Here is a 15505-nt window from a genome sequence, read left to right as displayed (position 1 = left end):
TGGCGTTTATATCTTTCAGAAAATTTTGTATGACTGTGACTCAATACAAAAGTAAAATCGTCCATGAATAAAGTGTATTGACAAGGAATTTTCTCACTGATTTTTTTGCCGTGCATTTTTACGTGACAAAGACCATGAAACATTAGAAACCTAATAGCTTATTTATAAACATAAAAGATAACACCTTTTATGATAACAAGTTTTGTTAAGTCTTCCCTTTACATCTGCAAAAGCGGCGTTACCAATGCAGTCAGATAGTGAGATTAAAGGCAGTTTATGAGAGACGACCAGAGTAAAATCGTCACAGTACAAACGGGCAAGCAAGCGGTTGATGCTTTCCTCGTATGCGGAATGCCAAGAATTTAATATATCACTGCACTCACTCGGAAGATGTTCGCAAAAGCTGCTAGTGCAAAAGGAATTCAGATCTCGGCGGATTTACATATTCCATCCAAGATAACGGTAGCAACCCATGTATTCTGAGAACAAGAGGCATTTCTTACCCGACAGATTTTACAATGGAGTGCAAGATGCTATTTCAGTCTTTAAATCAACTTGCGCTTTGTGCCTCTGCATTCTGCGAAGCATTTAAGTGCAAGGATTCCAGAAAGACAAGTGACTTGCTAAATATATGGTGTGCTCTGCGCTACTGCACACGGAAATCTTACAGTAAACAATGACCAAATAAATAATGAAAGCAAAATTTATAACTTGTTCAGACTGATGAAAGAAGGAGCGCATATCTGATAAACGTGGACAACAGTGACATGAAGACTTTAATAAAGAGAACTTTTTGAGACGTTGAGTCAACGTATATGAACCACACACTGCTTACACAGCGGAGACGGGGGACAAGAAGCGAAGGTTTGTGATAGTAATCTAAAAACATATTTCATGTTTTACGAACTTATTCAAGATTCATAATAAATCCATTGCAAAATTGCGTATTACCTGCTGGATATGGGCGCTTGCTGTGTGAAATTATATATAGTTTTCTCTTCGAAATCATCTCAGTGGCCACGAGAAAATGCTCGATACGCACAGTGAATACCATGTTCGACTTGCCCCACATCTGATTTAAGTGTAATAAGGAGAGATGGTAGCTTCTGACAGCAACATAATTTCTCGCTGAACTACTTAATACAGGAAAGTGAGGGAAGCTAATATGTGACTACAGGACATTCGATAAGAAAATTATGATGCTCTGAGGGGTTACTGACATTGTGGATGCAGAATGCACCACATAAAGCACTCGGCTGCAAGTGGATGAACCGAAGTGAAGCATACATCAGCAGCCAAGATGAGTAACAGCGCTAACAAATTACTGTCCTCAGGAAAGTTTGTGTTGCGAAAATGCAGTCGTTACGTGTCCCCGGATAACGCAAGGAGTAATTCCTCTGGCATGACAGAGATGGCGTGTTACGTGAACTAGACCCGACCTCGCTTGCCAAGAAGTGAATAATATGTAATTATTAAAGCAAACACCAGACTCGTGAAGCTCACCGTGTTGGTTGTTCATGTAATTCATGTGTTCATGAGTTTGAAAAACAGTCGCAGGGCGCCAAGGACAGCCTGGACAACATAACACACTACCTTAGTTGCGAAAGCCGGTGTGACTGACCCGGTAACCAAGTAATATAGTACGGAATAGACGAGAGAAAAGGGTTACCATAATGTATACATCTTTCTGTAAGACCGTAACTATAGCACTCAGTAAAACGTAACTTTAAACTGATTACGGAACGTGAACACTACCTACACAAAATTATTCAGAATGTTTCACAATTCTTATTACAAGTTCCTGGAAGTTGTTGAGGAAACTTAGTAGATTAAGTTTTATATAGGAACCCATGTGCACGTCATCCAAATGCGCTACAGACCGTCAGAGTTATAGGCGCCTGTGTCTGTAGAAGTATAAATATAAACGTCGATTGCGTGATGATGTTACAGACTTTCTAGGCTGATGGAGAAGGATAACTGTAGCAATTTGAATTAAGGGTCCTTCTGCCGGAAAAGAACGACTCGAAAGGTGTAAGGGAAAACCGTTCTGATACCTCTGACAGTGGAATACACGTACCGGTACTGATGTTGCTAAGATTGTGAGGCAGCCAACTTGCAGAGACGGTAGTATTGTCCAAAACAAGCAAAAAATGTCCAGTAAACATGCACTCTGAATTGCCGACCTGCAGAGATATGAACACTTGTTCACCTTCGCTTCTGTGAAACACATCTCTTTTCTTAATGTATGCGTTTTAGAGTCCAGGTTTACTAGACTTTTTCTTCTTGTTTTGGTGTATACTGAATGTTGCCCACCCTGCAATCTTAGCAAGAACAGTACTAGTACATACATTCCACTGTCAGAGGTATTTGCACCCTGTTTCATCTACGAGCGCTGGTGTCTATAACTTTGACGCTCTGTAGCGTCATTGGATGACGTTTCCGGACATGGCGGACTTGGGTTCCTGTGTAAAACTTGATCTACTAAGTCCCGTCTGTAGCCTATACAAGTATGTGGCTGGCTCTGAGCACTATGGGACTCAACTGCTGTGGTCATAAGTCCCCTAGAACTTAGAACTACTTACACCTAACTAACCTAAGGACAGCACACAACACCCAGCCATCACGAGGCAGAGAAAATCCCTGACCCCGCCGGGGATCGAACCCGGGAACCCGGGCGTGGGAAGCGAGAACGCTACCGCACGACCACGAGATGCGGGCATACAAGTATGTAACATGAATTGTGAAACACTTTGTAAAAGGGAAGCTGAGCCAAGAGTACGTACACGTCTAAGAGTATTGGCTGCACGTAGTGGGAAATCGGCTATGCGTAATGGAGAATGTACCAGACGTCTCCTCTTGCCCCTCTTCCGTTGTTATGGGGCTCAGGATAGCAAGGGCTTTTTTTTTCTTTTTTATCGAACGTAATGTAAGCGCCTCGTAATCGAATTTAACCACGCCGACATTGCTGTTCAACTTATTGCATTAGCTGTTAACCTATATGATTACCTACATGTGATTACAGCTGTCTCTCATACAGATGCATCAGCCAACTAGTGAACATGCTGGAAAAAATACCACTACTGCCATTTATTCAGAAGTTCTTACTGCCAAACAGCAGCATCAGATAATGCAGGAAAACCTTTGGGAGAATATGCCCACAAAATCTTATTGCTTATTCGGCAGAGGATTTTGCTCCCTCTCTTGTAACGACAAGAGAAGAAACAGCAGTTCAAGTCTCTATGGCTGAGTGCTCAGAGCAGCTGATTACCTGCGTTCGAGCCACAAGACTGCCACGGATATCTCCTTGGCAGGAGAAATGGTGCGGCGTGCACTCAGCCTCGTGTGGCCAGGTGGGGAGGTACTCAGCCCATTAGTAGCGGTTCCAACCTCAAGATAACCGACAACGACCGGGAGAGCTGTGTGCTGACCACATGTACCTCGATACCTCATCGAATAACACCTATGGCAGAGGATGACATAGCGCTCGGTAGGGTACGATTGGTGCGTTTACGGCCAGAACGTGGAACGTTACCCTTCACAGTAGTCATTATTTCCTCACCATGTGTTACATTTATCAATGGTGTAGTACATGATGATGTGCAGAACTGAATATGTTGTGTGTGTTTGAAATTGAGGGTGGTACCATTTGCAGAAAACCACTCAATAATACTTTTCAGAACATTATTTACCATTTCTTCTGTTGATGTAGGTACAGAAATGTTTGGTTCGATTACAATTTTAGTGCCATCTGCAAAAAGATCTAATTCTGATTTTTGTTGCTGCTGAAAGTGAGATAGTGAATCATACAGTGCATACATAGGAAAAGAAATCGACTACTGTACAACTACACTATTGGTGACAAATTTCTGGGAACAGTAACTACCATAAAATATCTGGAAGCATCCATCCCGAGCGACCTTAGGTGGAATGACAAAATAAAACAATTAGTAGGAAGAGCAGATGAGAGACTGAGATTCATAAGAAGAATGTTGAGGAAATGTAATTCATCCACTAAAGAAGTGGCTTAAAGAACGCTTGTTCGACCGATTCTTGAGTACTGTTCATCAATCTGGGTTCGCTACCAGGTACTTCTGGCAGAAGAGATGGAGAAGATACAACGAAGAGCGGCACGTTACAGAAATGCTCTACAAGCTCCAGTGGCAGATGTTACAAGAGAGGCGCTGGGCATCACTGAGCGGTGAACTACTGAAATTTCGAGGTAACACTTTGCAGGAATAGTCGCACAACGTATTACTTCCTCTCACACACATCTCGCGAAAAGACATCCAAGAGATAACCCGATAAATTAGAAAAAATACAGAGACTTACCGACAATCATACTTCCATCGCGCCATTTGGGATTGGAATAGGGCAGGTGGGCTCAGTTATTGGTACCAGAAGTATGCTTCGCCACACAACTTTATGTGGCTTGCGTGTGTGTGTGTGTGTGTGTGTGTGTGTGTGTGTGACAGAGAGAGAGAGAGAGAGAGAGAGAGAGAGAGAGAGAGAGAGAGAGAGAGAGAGAGAGAGAGGAAGAGAGAGAGTGAGAGAGAGAGAGAGATGGGGGGGGGGGGATAATTGTGGTCGTAAGATTGAGCCTTGTGGAACCCTATAAGTGGTTTCTCCCCAGTCAGAAGAATTTCCTTTGCTTACATGAGCTGAATTATTAAGTACAGCTTCTTGCGTTCTCTTCGTTGGATAAGACATTATCCACTGCCTGGCCGTAGTATCAATTCTAGAGAGCCTCAGTTTATTTACGAGGGTGTTGCAATTAACGTAGCCTTACGCTTACATAAGAAGAAAACGTTCTGTTGATTGACTGTTTTGTCGATTCTTGGTAGAATATTTTATACAAAACAAATACAATACTGATGTAATATTCTGCAATATTTATTTCACAAACCGGTTTCGGAGTTAAGCCATCATCAAATACAAAGGTAAGTATGTGGAGCAGAGAAATTTTGTTTGATCAAAGGTTTTAAACTAGTGCAAGCACCGAGTAACTCCATCAAAATGAAAAATGTTGATGATACGTTTAGGAATAAAACAAGAGTGAGTGTTCCTTTATTTGAGTTACAAAATTTGCTTTGTACATTCACAGCTGCTTCACTTCCCTGCTTAATTTCGCTAGTATATCTTATCTGTGAGTAATTTGGGAACTGTTTAAGACAAGATTATTTTGTTCAACCACACCTTTGGAGCATGTCACCAAAGTTTCAATTTATTTTCTTCTATCAACAACAACCATAATAATTTATATATGTAGTTCGTTAGTTAATGTTTTATGTATTTTGTCTTAGTTAAATACTCTTACGTCGCACTTACAACGAAATAATCAGTCTTATTTTATTCGTAAATCTACTAGGGTCTTTCAATACGTAATTTCTCACATTTTTTTTAAAAAAAAGCCATTAATATACATAGACAAACGTCCTTGTTGGTGCATCGCATTTGATGTTTGTTCTGTGCGCTGGTGAAGTTTCGAAACCGTTCCGGCAGATGGCAGAGCCATAGTACAGCGTCAAAATGGCGTCTAAATACGACTCATGTTACAAGCAGCGTGCTGTTATTGAATTCTTGGGCGCAGTGTATGGCGATGGTGCAGTTGATAGGAGTACAGTTGGGTGACGAGTCAAGAAAATTGCAGCCTCAGGAAACACAGAAATAGAGTTCCATGATCAGCCACGCACGGGACGTCCTGTCACAGCCACTGCTCCAGACAAGATGACTCGTGTGGATGCCATTATTCGTGCCGACCGGTGCATCACCACTCGACAATTGGCTCTGCAGCTGTCGGTCAGCATTGGAAGTACGTCTTCAATGATCGAGACACTGGGATATTCAAAGAGGTTCTCTACATGGGGTCCACGAATGCTCACAGCGAACCACAATATTCAAAGAAAGGCCATTTCATCTGCATTGTTGGAGGGTTTTGAGACCGACGGAGAGGCCTTTGTGTCACGGGTCGTTAAGGGGGAAGAAGGCTGGGTGCACCACCTTGCACCGGAAACAAAAAGGCAGTCCATGGCGAGGCATCGTCCTCATTTAGCACAAATAAGAAATTCAAGACATCCTCCTCCGCCGGAAAAGTCATGGTGACAGTCTTCTGGGATTGTAATGGCATCATTCTCGTGGATGTGATGCCAAGAGGGTCAAACATCAATTCAGAAGCATACTTGAAGACACTGAATAAACTGAAGAACCGTTTTCGACGTGTTCGATCGGACAAGAATCCAGCAGAAATCTTGCTTCAACACGATAATGCACGTCCACACATCTACATCTACATCTACATCTATACTCCGCGAGCCACCTTACGGTGTGTGGCGGAGGGTACTTATTGTACCACTATCTGATCCCCCCTTCCCTGTTCCATTCACGAATTGTGCGTGGAAAGAACGACTGCTTGTAAGTCTCCGTATTTGCTCTAATTTCTCGGATCTTTTCGTTGTGATCATTACGCGAGATATATGTGGGCGGTAGTAATATGTTGCCCATCTCTTCCCGGAATGTGCTCTCTCGTAATTTCGATAATAAACCTCTCCGTATTGCGTAACGCCTTTCTTGAAGTGTCCGCCACTGGAGCTTGTTCAGCATCTCCGTAACGCTCTCGCGCTGACTAAATGTCCCCATGACGAATCGCGCTGCTTTTCGCTGGATCATGTCTATCTCTTCTATTAATCCAACCTGGTAAGGGTCCCATACTGATGAGCAATACTCAAGAATCGGACGAACAAGCGTTTTGTAAGCTACTTCTTTCGTCGATGAGTCACATTTTCTTAGAATTCTTCCTATGAATCTCAACCTGGCGCCTGCTTTTCCCACTATTTGTTTTATGTGATCATTCCACTTCAGATCGCTCCGGATAGTAACTCCTAAGTATTTTACGGTCGTTACCGCTTCCAATGATTTACCACCTATGGCATAATCGTACTGGAATGGATTTCTGCCCCTGTGTGAGAACACTTTAACACATCTCCAGATTGGGTTGGACATCACTGCCTCATCCACCCTACAGTCCAGACCTGGCACCCTTGGACTTCCATCTCTTCGGGCCGCTTAAAGATTCTTTACGGGGAACACACTTTGAACATGACGAGAGTGTCAGTGATGCAGTGAAAACATGGCTTCGTCTACAGGACAGGAGCTTTGACAAGCAGGGAATACATGCTCCTCCACAACGTTGGCGCACGGCCATAGAACGTGATGGAGACTACGTAGAAAAAGATGACATGGACAAGAAATATGGATGTATATTGTCACCAAATTCTGACTCTTGGCAACACATATGTTCTGAGAAAAAAAAAAAAAATCTGTGAGGCACTACTTACTGAACGACCCTCGTAAAATTAACATTTTCGATCTCTGGACAAGGAGATGCCCTGATCTTTGATCTAAAAAATTACACTCCACTACATACTTATCTACATCTACATCTACATGATTACTCTGCAATTCACATTTAAGTGCTTGACAGAGGGTTCATCGAACCACTATCATACTGTCTCCCTACCATTCCACTCCCGAACAGCGCGCGGGAAAAACGAACACATAAACCTTTCTGTTCGAGCTCTGATTTCTCTTATTTTATTTTGATGATCATTCCTACCTATGTAGATTGGGCCCGACAAAATATTTTCGCATTCGGAAGAGAAATTTGGTGACTGAAATTTCGTAAATACATCTCGCCGCGACAAAAAACGTCTTCGTTTTAATGACTTCCATCCCAACTCGCGTATCATATCCGCCACACTCTCTCCCCTATTACGTGATAATACAAAACGAGCTGCCCTTTTTTGCACCCTTTCGATGTCCTCCGTCAATCCCACCTGGTAAGGATCCCACACCGCACAGCCATATTCTAACAGAGGAAGAACGAGTGTAGTGTAAGCTGTCTCTTTAGTGGACTTGTTGCATCTTCCAAGTGTTCTGCCAATGAAACGCAACCTTTGAATCGCCTTCCCCACAATATTATCTATGTGGTCTTTCCAACTGAAGTTGTTCGTAATTTTAACACCCAGGTTCTTAGTTGAATTGACAGCCTTGAGAATTGTACTATTTATCGAGTAATCGAATTCCAACAGATTTCAACTCATGTGGATCACCTCACACTTTTCGTTATTTAGCGTCAACTGCCACATGCCACACCATACAGCAATCTTTTCTAAATCGCTTTGCAACTGATACTGGTCTTCGGATGACCTTACTAGACGGTAAATTACAGCATCATCTGCCAACAACCTAAGAGAACTGCTCAGATTGTCACCCAGGTCATTTATATAGATCAGCAACAGCAGAGGTCCCAGGACGCTTCCCTGGGGAACACCTGATATCACTTCAGTTTTACTCGATGATTTGCCGTCTATTACTACGAACTGCGACCATCCTGACAGGAAATCACGAATCCAGTCGCACAACTGAGACGATACTCCATACGTCCGCAGCTTGATTAGAAGTCGCTTGTGAGGAAAGGTGTCAAAAGCTTTCCGGATATGTAGAAATACGGAATCAACTTGGATCCCCTGTCGATAGCGGCCATTACTTCGTGCGAATAAAGAGCTAGCTGCGTTGCACAAGAACGATGTTTTCTGAAACCGTGCTGATTACGTATCAATAGATCGTTCCCTTCGAGGTGATACATAAAGTTTGAATACAGTATATGCTCCAAACCCCTACTGTAAACCGACGTCAATGATATAGGTCTGTAGTTCGATGGATTACTCCTACTACCCTTCTTAAACACTGGTGCGAGCTGCGCAATTTTCCAATCTGTAGGTGCAGATCTATTGGTGAGCGAGCGGTTGTATATGATTGCTAAGAAGGGAGCTATTGTATCAGCGTAATCTGAAAGGAACCTAATCGGTATACAATCTGGACCTGAAGACTTGCCAGTATCAAGCGATTTGAGTATCTGATGATGGCGTAGGAGCCGGTTTGCGAAATAAATGATAATTATTGTAGAATGTTAGACCGGTGCTGTGTGTGTTTTCATTAACAAAGATAAAGTCAGTTCAGCTGATAGTTTTGACGTAGAGAATACACCCGGAACTGACGTCGTTTAAGGGTGATATTAACATGGATGCAGGATGCACCATCTAATGAAAGCCGTTGTTGGGGTTGGGGGGGGGGGGGGGAGGAGCTGGTTTGAACTAAGAATAAACACCCGAAGAGCGGGATGAGTAACAGCTAGCCCCGAAGTCAAGACGTACTCTACGAAAACACGAGCATTATTTGTCGCAGATAATGAAAAGCGTAATTCGTTCCGGACGACAAAGGCAGCGCGTGAATCACGGACGCAGATGGCGCCGCGGGTGGGGAGAGGCGGTTAACGGGGGTGCAAGGAAGCAGAGGCGGCGACGGCGCGGTGTTGACCGCCGGCAAACGACGGCGCAGCCCGGCCTGCGATGGGTCCGGGGGAGGGACGGAGGCGCCGCCCGCCGCCCGCCGCCGTGCAGATTACACGCGCCCGCAGGTCGCCGTCGTCCGCGATAAACCCGCCGCTAAAGCGGCTCGTCGCACCTCGTAAAGAAGGTCGCAGCGCATACACGCAAACACGGGGCGCGGCCGTGATTAATGAAGTCGGGTCGTAAAGGCAACGGGTAATTAATTCGGCGGCAGTTTTGCGCGGGGCGGGGGGTGGAGATGTCGGCAGTGGGGGAGTTGGAGGGGTTGGTTTGACGGCTGTTTGCGCAGAGGGTCGCCAGCGGCCATTAGGCGGCGACGCGTCGCTCCGGCGTCCCCGGCCAGCTCCGCCGCATGTCTCTCTCTACGGCCGCTCTGGTGCGTCGCGTGTCCAGGCCACAGGTAGACTCGGCGGGGGCGGTACGAGAAGCGCAGTAAGAGGAGCACAGCTTTACTTGCACGTAAAGGAAACAAAAGAAAAGTTCGGAGTAGGTATCAAAATCCATGGAGAAGAAATAAAAACTTTTAGGTTCGCCGATGACATTGTAATTCTGTCAGAGACAGCAAAGGACTTGGAAGAGCAGTTGAACGGAATGGACAGTCTCTTGAAAGAAGGATATAAGATGAACTTCAACAAAACGAGGATAATGGAATGTAGTCGAATTAAATCGGGTGATGCTGCGGGAATTAGATTAGGAAATGAGACACATAAAGCAGTAAAAGAGTTTTGCTACTTGGGGAGCAAAATAACTGATGATGGTCGAAGTAGAGAGGATATAAAATGTAGACTGGCAATGGCAAGGAAAGCGTTTCTGAAGAAGAGAAATTTGTTAACATCGAGTATAGATTTAAATGTCAGGAAGTCGTTTCTGAAAGTATTTGTATGGAGTGTAGCCATGTATGGAAGTGAAACGTGGACGATAAATAGTATCCTGACACCCCTAAAAACATACGTTTCTTATATTAGTTGCATTGTGCTGCCACCTACTGCCAGGTACTCCATATCAGCGACCTCAGTAGTCATTAGACATCGTGAGAGACCAGAATGGGGCGCTACGTGGAACTCACGGATTTCGAACGTGGTCAAATGATTGGGTGTCACTTGGGTCATACGTCTGTACGCGATATTTCCACTCCTAAACATCCCTCGTCCCACTGTTTCCGATGTGATAGTGAAGTGGAAACGTGAGGGGACACGTACATCACAAAAGCGTACAGGCCGAACTCGTCTGTTGACTGACAGAGACCGCCGACAGTTGAAGAGGGTCGTAACGTGTTTCTATGAAACCTCCCCTTTGAAAAATTAATGAATTACTGCGCTGATAAACCTCTTACGTTATTTGATTTTCAAACAGCTGAGCAGAACTGAACGTACTAAGACATCTCTTTACTTATTCTGATCAACAATAAACTGACACACAATATTTTTTGGCACAACGCAATCTGACTTTCAATAATCCCTACAAAAGAATGGCCCTGACTAGCAGTAACCTATACCTCACAAAAATCTGCGTTATTCAAACTACTGCAATACAGCGAGCGCCAATGCTGCCAGCTAAATAGAAGTTTCTGACTACTGAAGGCACTAACTACTGATAGGCATAGTTAGCAAATGAAAGATTTTGGCAGAGAACAAACAATGTATTTACCTTAATAGTGTTCAAAAGTCATAATATATATATCAGTTCATGACATCCAGTCTTACAAATCTACTGTCTCTCATGGACACACGTCCAGATCATCAGCTCTCAAAACTCTGCCATTTCTCTCCCCGCATCCACCACTGCTTGCGGCTCACGTCCAACTGCGCAACGCTACGCGCTGTTAACAGCCAACTGCCCAACACTACAATAGTGAATATTACAACAATGCCAACCAGCCACAGACTGCACACAGCACAGTTAGTGATTTTCATACAGAGCGCTACGTGGCGTTACCAATATAAAAACCTAAACAGCCTACTTACAGTGCAACAAGTAGATATCTGTCTAGAACATCACACGGGAATTCGAGACTGCATAGGGATCCACTGCAAGTACTATGACAGTTAGCCGGGATGTAAGAAAACTTGGATTTCATGGTCGAGCGGCTGCTCACAAGCCACACATCACGCCGGTAAATGCCAAAAGGCACCTCACTTTGTGTAAGGAGCGTAAAAATTGGACGATTGAACGGTGGAAAAACGTTGTGTGGAGTGACAAATCACAGTACACAATGTGGTGATCCGATGGCAGGGTGTGGGTATGATGAATGCCCGGTGAACATTTGCCAGTGTGTGTAGTGCCAACAGTAAAATTCGGAGGCAGTGGTGTTATAGTGTGGTCGTGTTTTTCACCACTTGTCGTTTTGCGTGGAACTATCACAGCACAGGCCTACATTGATGTTTTAAGCACCTTCTTGCTTCCCACTGCTGAAGAGCAATTTGGGGATGGCGACTGCATCGTTCAGCACGATCGAACACCTGTTCATAAAATGGCTCTGAGCACTATGGTCATCAGTCCCCTAGAACTTAGAACTACTCAAACCTAACTAACCTAAGGACATCACACACATCCATGCCCGAGGCAGGATTCGAACCTGCGACCGTAGCAGTCGCGCGGTTCCGGACTGAGCGCCTAGAACCGCTAGACCACCGCGGCCGGCGCCTGTTCTTAAAGCACGGCCTGCGGTAAAGTGGTTACACGACAATAACATCCCTGTAATGGACTGGCCTGCACAAAGTACTGACCTGAACCCTATAGAATACCTTTGGGATGTTTTGGAACGCCGTCTTCGTGCCTGGCCTCATCGACGGACAACAATATCTCTCCTCAGTGCAGCACTCCGTGAAGAATGGGCTGCCATTCCCCAAGAATCCCACCAGCACATGATTGAACGTATGCTTGCGAGAGTGGAAGCTGTCATCAAGGCTAAGGGTGGGCCAACACCATATTTAATTCCAGCATTGCTGGTGGAGGGCCCCACGAACTTTTAAGTCATTTTCAGGGTGGTGTCCGGACACTTTCGATCAGATAGTATATCTTCAGCTATGTGTGGTAAATTGATGTTTTTGTGTGGGTTCATTCAGTGTCATATGAAAATACTGTGTGTAAAAACTGTTGTGAATAGAGTAAGTAGCAAAGAATAATAAACTTAAATGTCAAGCATGATGTGGCTGTTTTTCATGCATCACAGTGTTTATGACGTCATATCTGCTGATTTACGTGTCATACAAAGATGTAATTCTGTGTATACATTGAGCAGGAAGTGTGGGTACTGTCTGCGAAATGAATTGAGAATAGCGTTAGTAGAAAAGAGTCAATAAATTTAAACGTCAAGCACAACGCGGAAATTTTTCACGCGTCTCATTGTTTATGACGCCATATCTACTAAAGGGTGATAGTAAAGGATATATTAACCAAGTTTGGTTGAAATCGGTCCAGTAGTTTAGGGGGAGATGTGGAACACACACACACACACACACACACACACACACACACACACACACACATTATATAGTAATAATATATGTGTCCGCAATATTCCATCGGAGGCAGTGCGTCTCTGATATCAAAATACACAGCAAAATATCACTGAACAAAGTTCCGAAATTTTTATTGGTAGAATTTGGGTTAAACCTCTATAGTAGATGTGGATTTAACCTCATCACCTGTATCAAAAATTCTGTCAATAGCTATTTAAATAAAAATAATTTTTAATGTTTGTAAACTGGATTAAAAGGTAAGAAATAATTTCTCGTAGCCCCATACAGATTCCTAACCCCATGCAAACAATCCTTAAAATTTGTGCTTGTGAATTTTTAATAGCTGTAACCTTACGAATAGGATTATAACGAAAAACGTGGGGCGTATGCAGTTCATAATCGATGCATAAATAGTTCACCTCTTGACTAGTATCTACTGCATTCGTTTTTCGCTATGAAGCTTACAGGTATTGTCACAGCTATAAAAAATTGACAAGCAAAAATTTTCAGGGCTGTCTGTATGGATCTGATATAATCAAACTTTTCCTGCAACATTTGAGCTTTATCTTTATTACAATAATGATAGAAGCTCAAGAAATGAATTAAGATTTGTGCCACAGCCAGGACTTGAACCTGGGTCTCCTTGCTTACTTGTCAGGTGTGCTAGCCATTACACAACCACAGCAATACGGCTAAGACACCTGCAAGGCTTACCCTGGTCCTGTTCCCTTCCCAGTACAAACTTCAATTCACATCTTCAGCTTGTTTTCCCTTCTTAGACTGTGAATACTGGGGCGGCTACTGTGTCAGGGCAGTCCATGCAACTCTGTTAGCTATGTTGCTGCAGAGGTGTAATGGCCAGCACATCTGCCTAGTAAGCGAGGAGAACCAGGTTCAGGCCCTGGATGTGGCACAGATTATAATTCATTTCTTGAGCTTCCATCAGTTTTCTGTATGGCGTTAGAAATCTGGGGTTAGGAGAAACTGTTTTACACTTTTTAATCCTATTTAAAAATGTATTATATAAAAAATTTGTTTGTATTTAAGTAACTGTTTTCTGCTGCTTAGTATTGTGAGTGTGAAATTTGTCAATGGCTTTTAAACGTTTTAAACATTTTATTTAAGTAATTATTTATGTATATACAAACTTTTACCCACACCTTTCTCCGGAAACACATTTTACATATAGTGCACGAATTTCCTCTTCCCCCTCCTTGCCCCAGTGGCCAAGCGGTTCTATGCGCTTCAGCCTGGAACCGCGCGACCGCTACGGTCTCAGGTTCGAATCCTGCCTCGGGCATGGATGTGTGTGATGTCCTTAGGTTAGTTAGGTTTAAGTAGCTCTAAGTTGTAGAGGACTAATGACCTCAGACGTTAAGTCCCATAGTGCTCAGAGCCATTTGAACCTCCTTGCCCATCTCCTCTTCCATCCTCTCTCCTCCAAGCCTTGTCTGTCCACTCGCATACCACCTAGACTCGTTCCGATAATATGTACACAACAAGCCGTTCCCGCAAGGAAGCCGAGATGTCAGGCGTTAGCAAAATTTTAACACCGACTCCCAACACAATCGAAAAGACAGACAAGAATTCCATTGAAACTTTCTGGCCGATTAAAACTGTGTGCCGGACCGAGACTCGAACTAGGGACCTTTGCCTTTCGCGGGCAAGTGCTCTACCATCTGAGCTACCCAAGCACGATCCACGCCCCGTCCTCACAGCTTTACTTCCGCCAGTACCTCGTCTCCTACCTTCCAAACTTTACAGAAGCTCTCCTGCGAACCTTGCAGAACTAGCACTCCTGAAAGAAAGGATATTGCGGAGACATGGCTTAGCCACAGTCTGGGGGATGTTTCGAGAATGAGATTTTCACTCTGCAGCGGAGTGTGCGCTGATATGAAACTTCCTGGCAGATTAAAACTGTGTGCCGGACCGAGACTCGAACTCGGGACCTTTGCCTTTCGCGGGCAAGTGCTGTGCGATCTGAGCTACCCAAGCACGACTCGCGCCCCGTCCTAACAGCTTTACTTCTGCCAGTACCTCGTGCCCAGTCGTGAGTCGTGCATCGTGCTTGGGTAGCTCAGATCATAGAGCACTTGTCCGCGAAAGGCAAAGGTCCAGAGTTCGAGTCTCGGTCCGGCACACAGTTTTAATCTGCCAGGAAGTTTCATATCAGCGCACACTCCGCTGCAGGGTGAAAATCTCATTCTGGAAGAATTGCATCGTCATCCATTTCTGAGCTATTTGTATAATTTCACCTCTCTACCTCATCGGGAAGGCAGTTTAAAATTCATTGCAAAAGCACAAGAAATAGATCTAATATGTGTTGAAATACGACATGACTGTCATTAATTTATCAAATGACAACCAGGGCTGTGATTTTTCCCACAACAGCGTTTCGTGTAGATGTTGTTGTTGTTGTGGTCTTCAGTCCTGAGACTGGTTTGATGCAGCTCTCCATGCTACTCTATCCCGTGCAAGCTTCTTCATCTCCCAGTATCTACTGCACCCTACATCCTTCTGAATCTGCTTGGTGTATTCATCTCTTGATCTCCCTCTACGATTTTTACCCTCCACGCTGCCCTCTAATTCTAAATTGGTGATCAATTTATGTCTCAGAGCATGTCCTACAAACCGATCCCT

The sequence above is a fragment of the Schistocerca serialis genome, chromosome 6, assembly GCF_023864345.2.
Source record: "Schistocerca serialis cubense isolate TAMUIC-IGC-003099 chromosome 6, iqSchSeri2.2, whole genome shotgun sequence".
NCBI classification, from domain to species: Eukaryota; Metazoa; Arthropoda; class Insecta; order Orthoptera; family Acrididae; genus Schistocerca; species Schistocerca serialis.
This window is presented reverse-complemented; position numbering follows the sequence as displayed.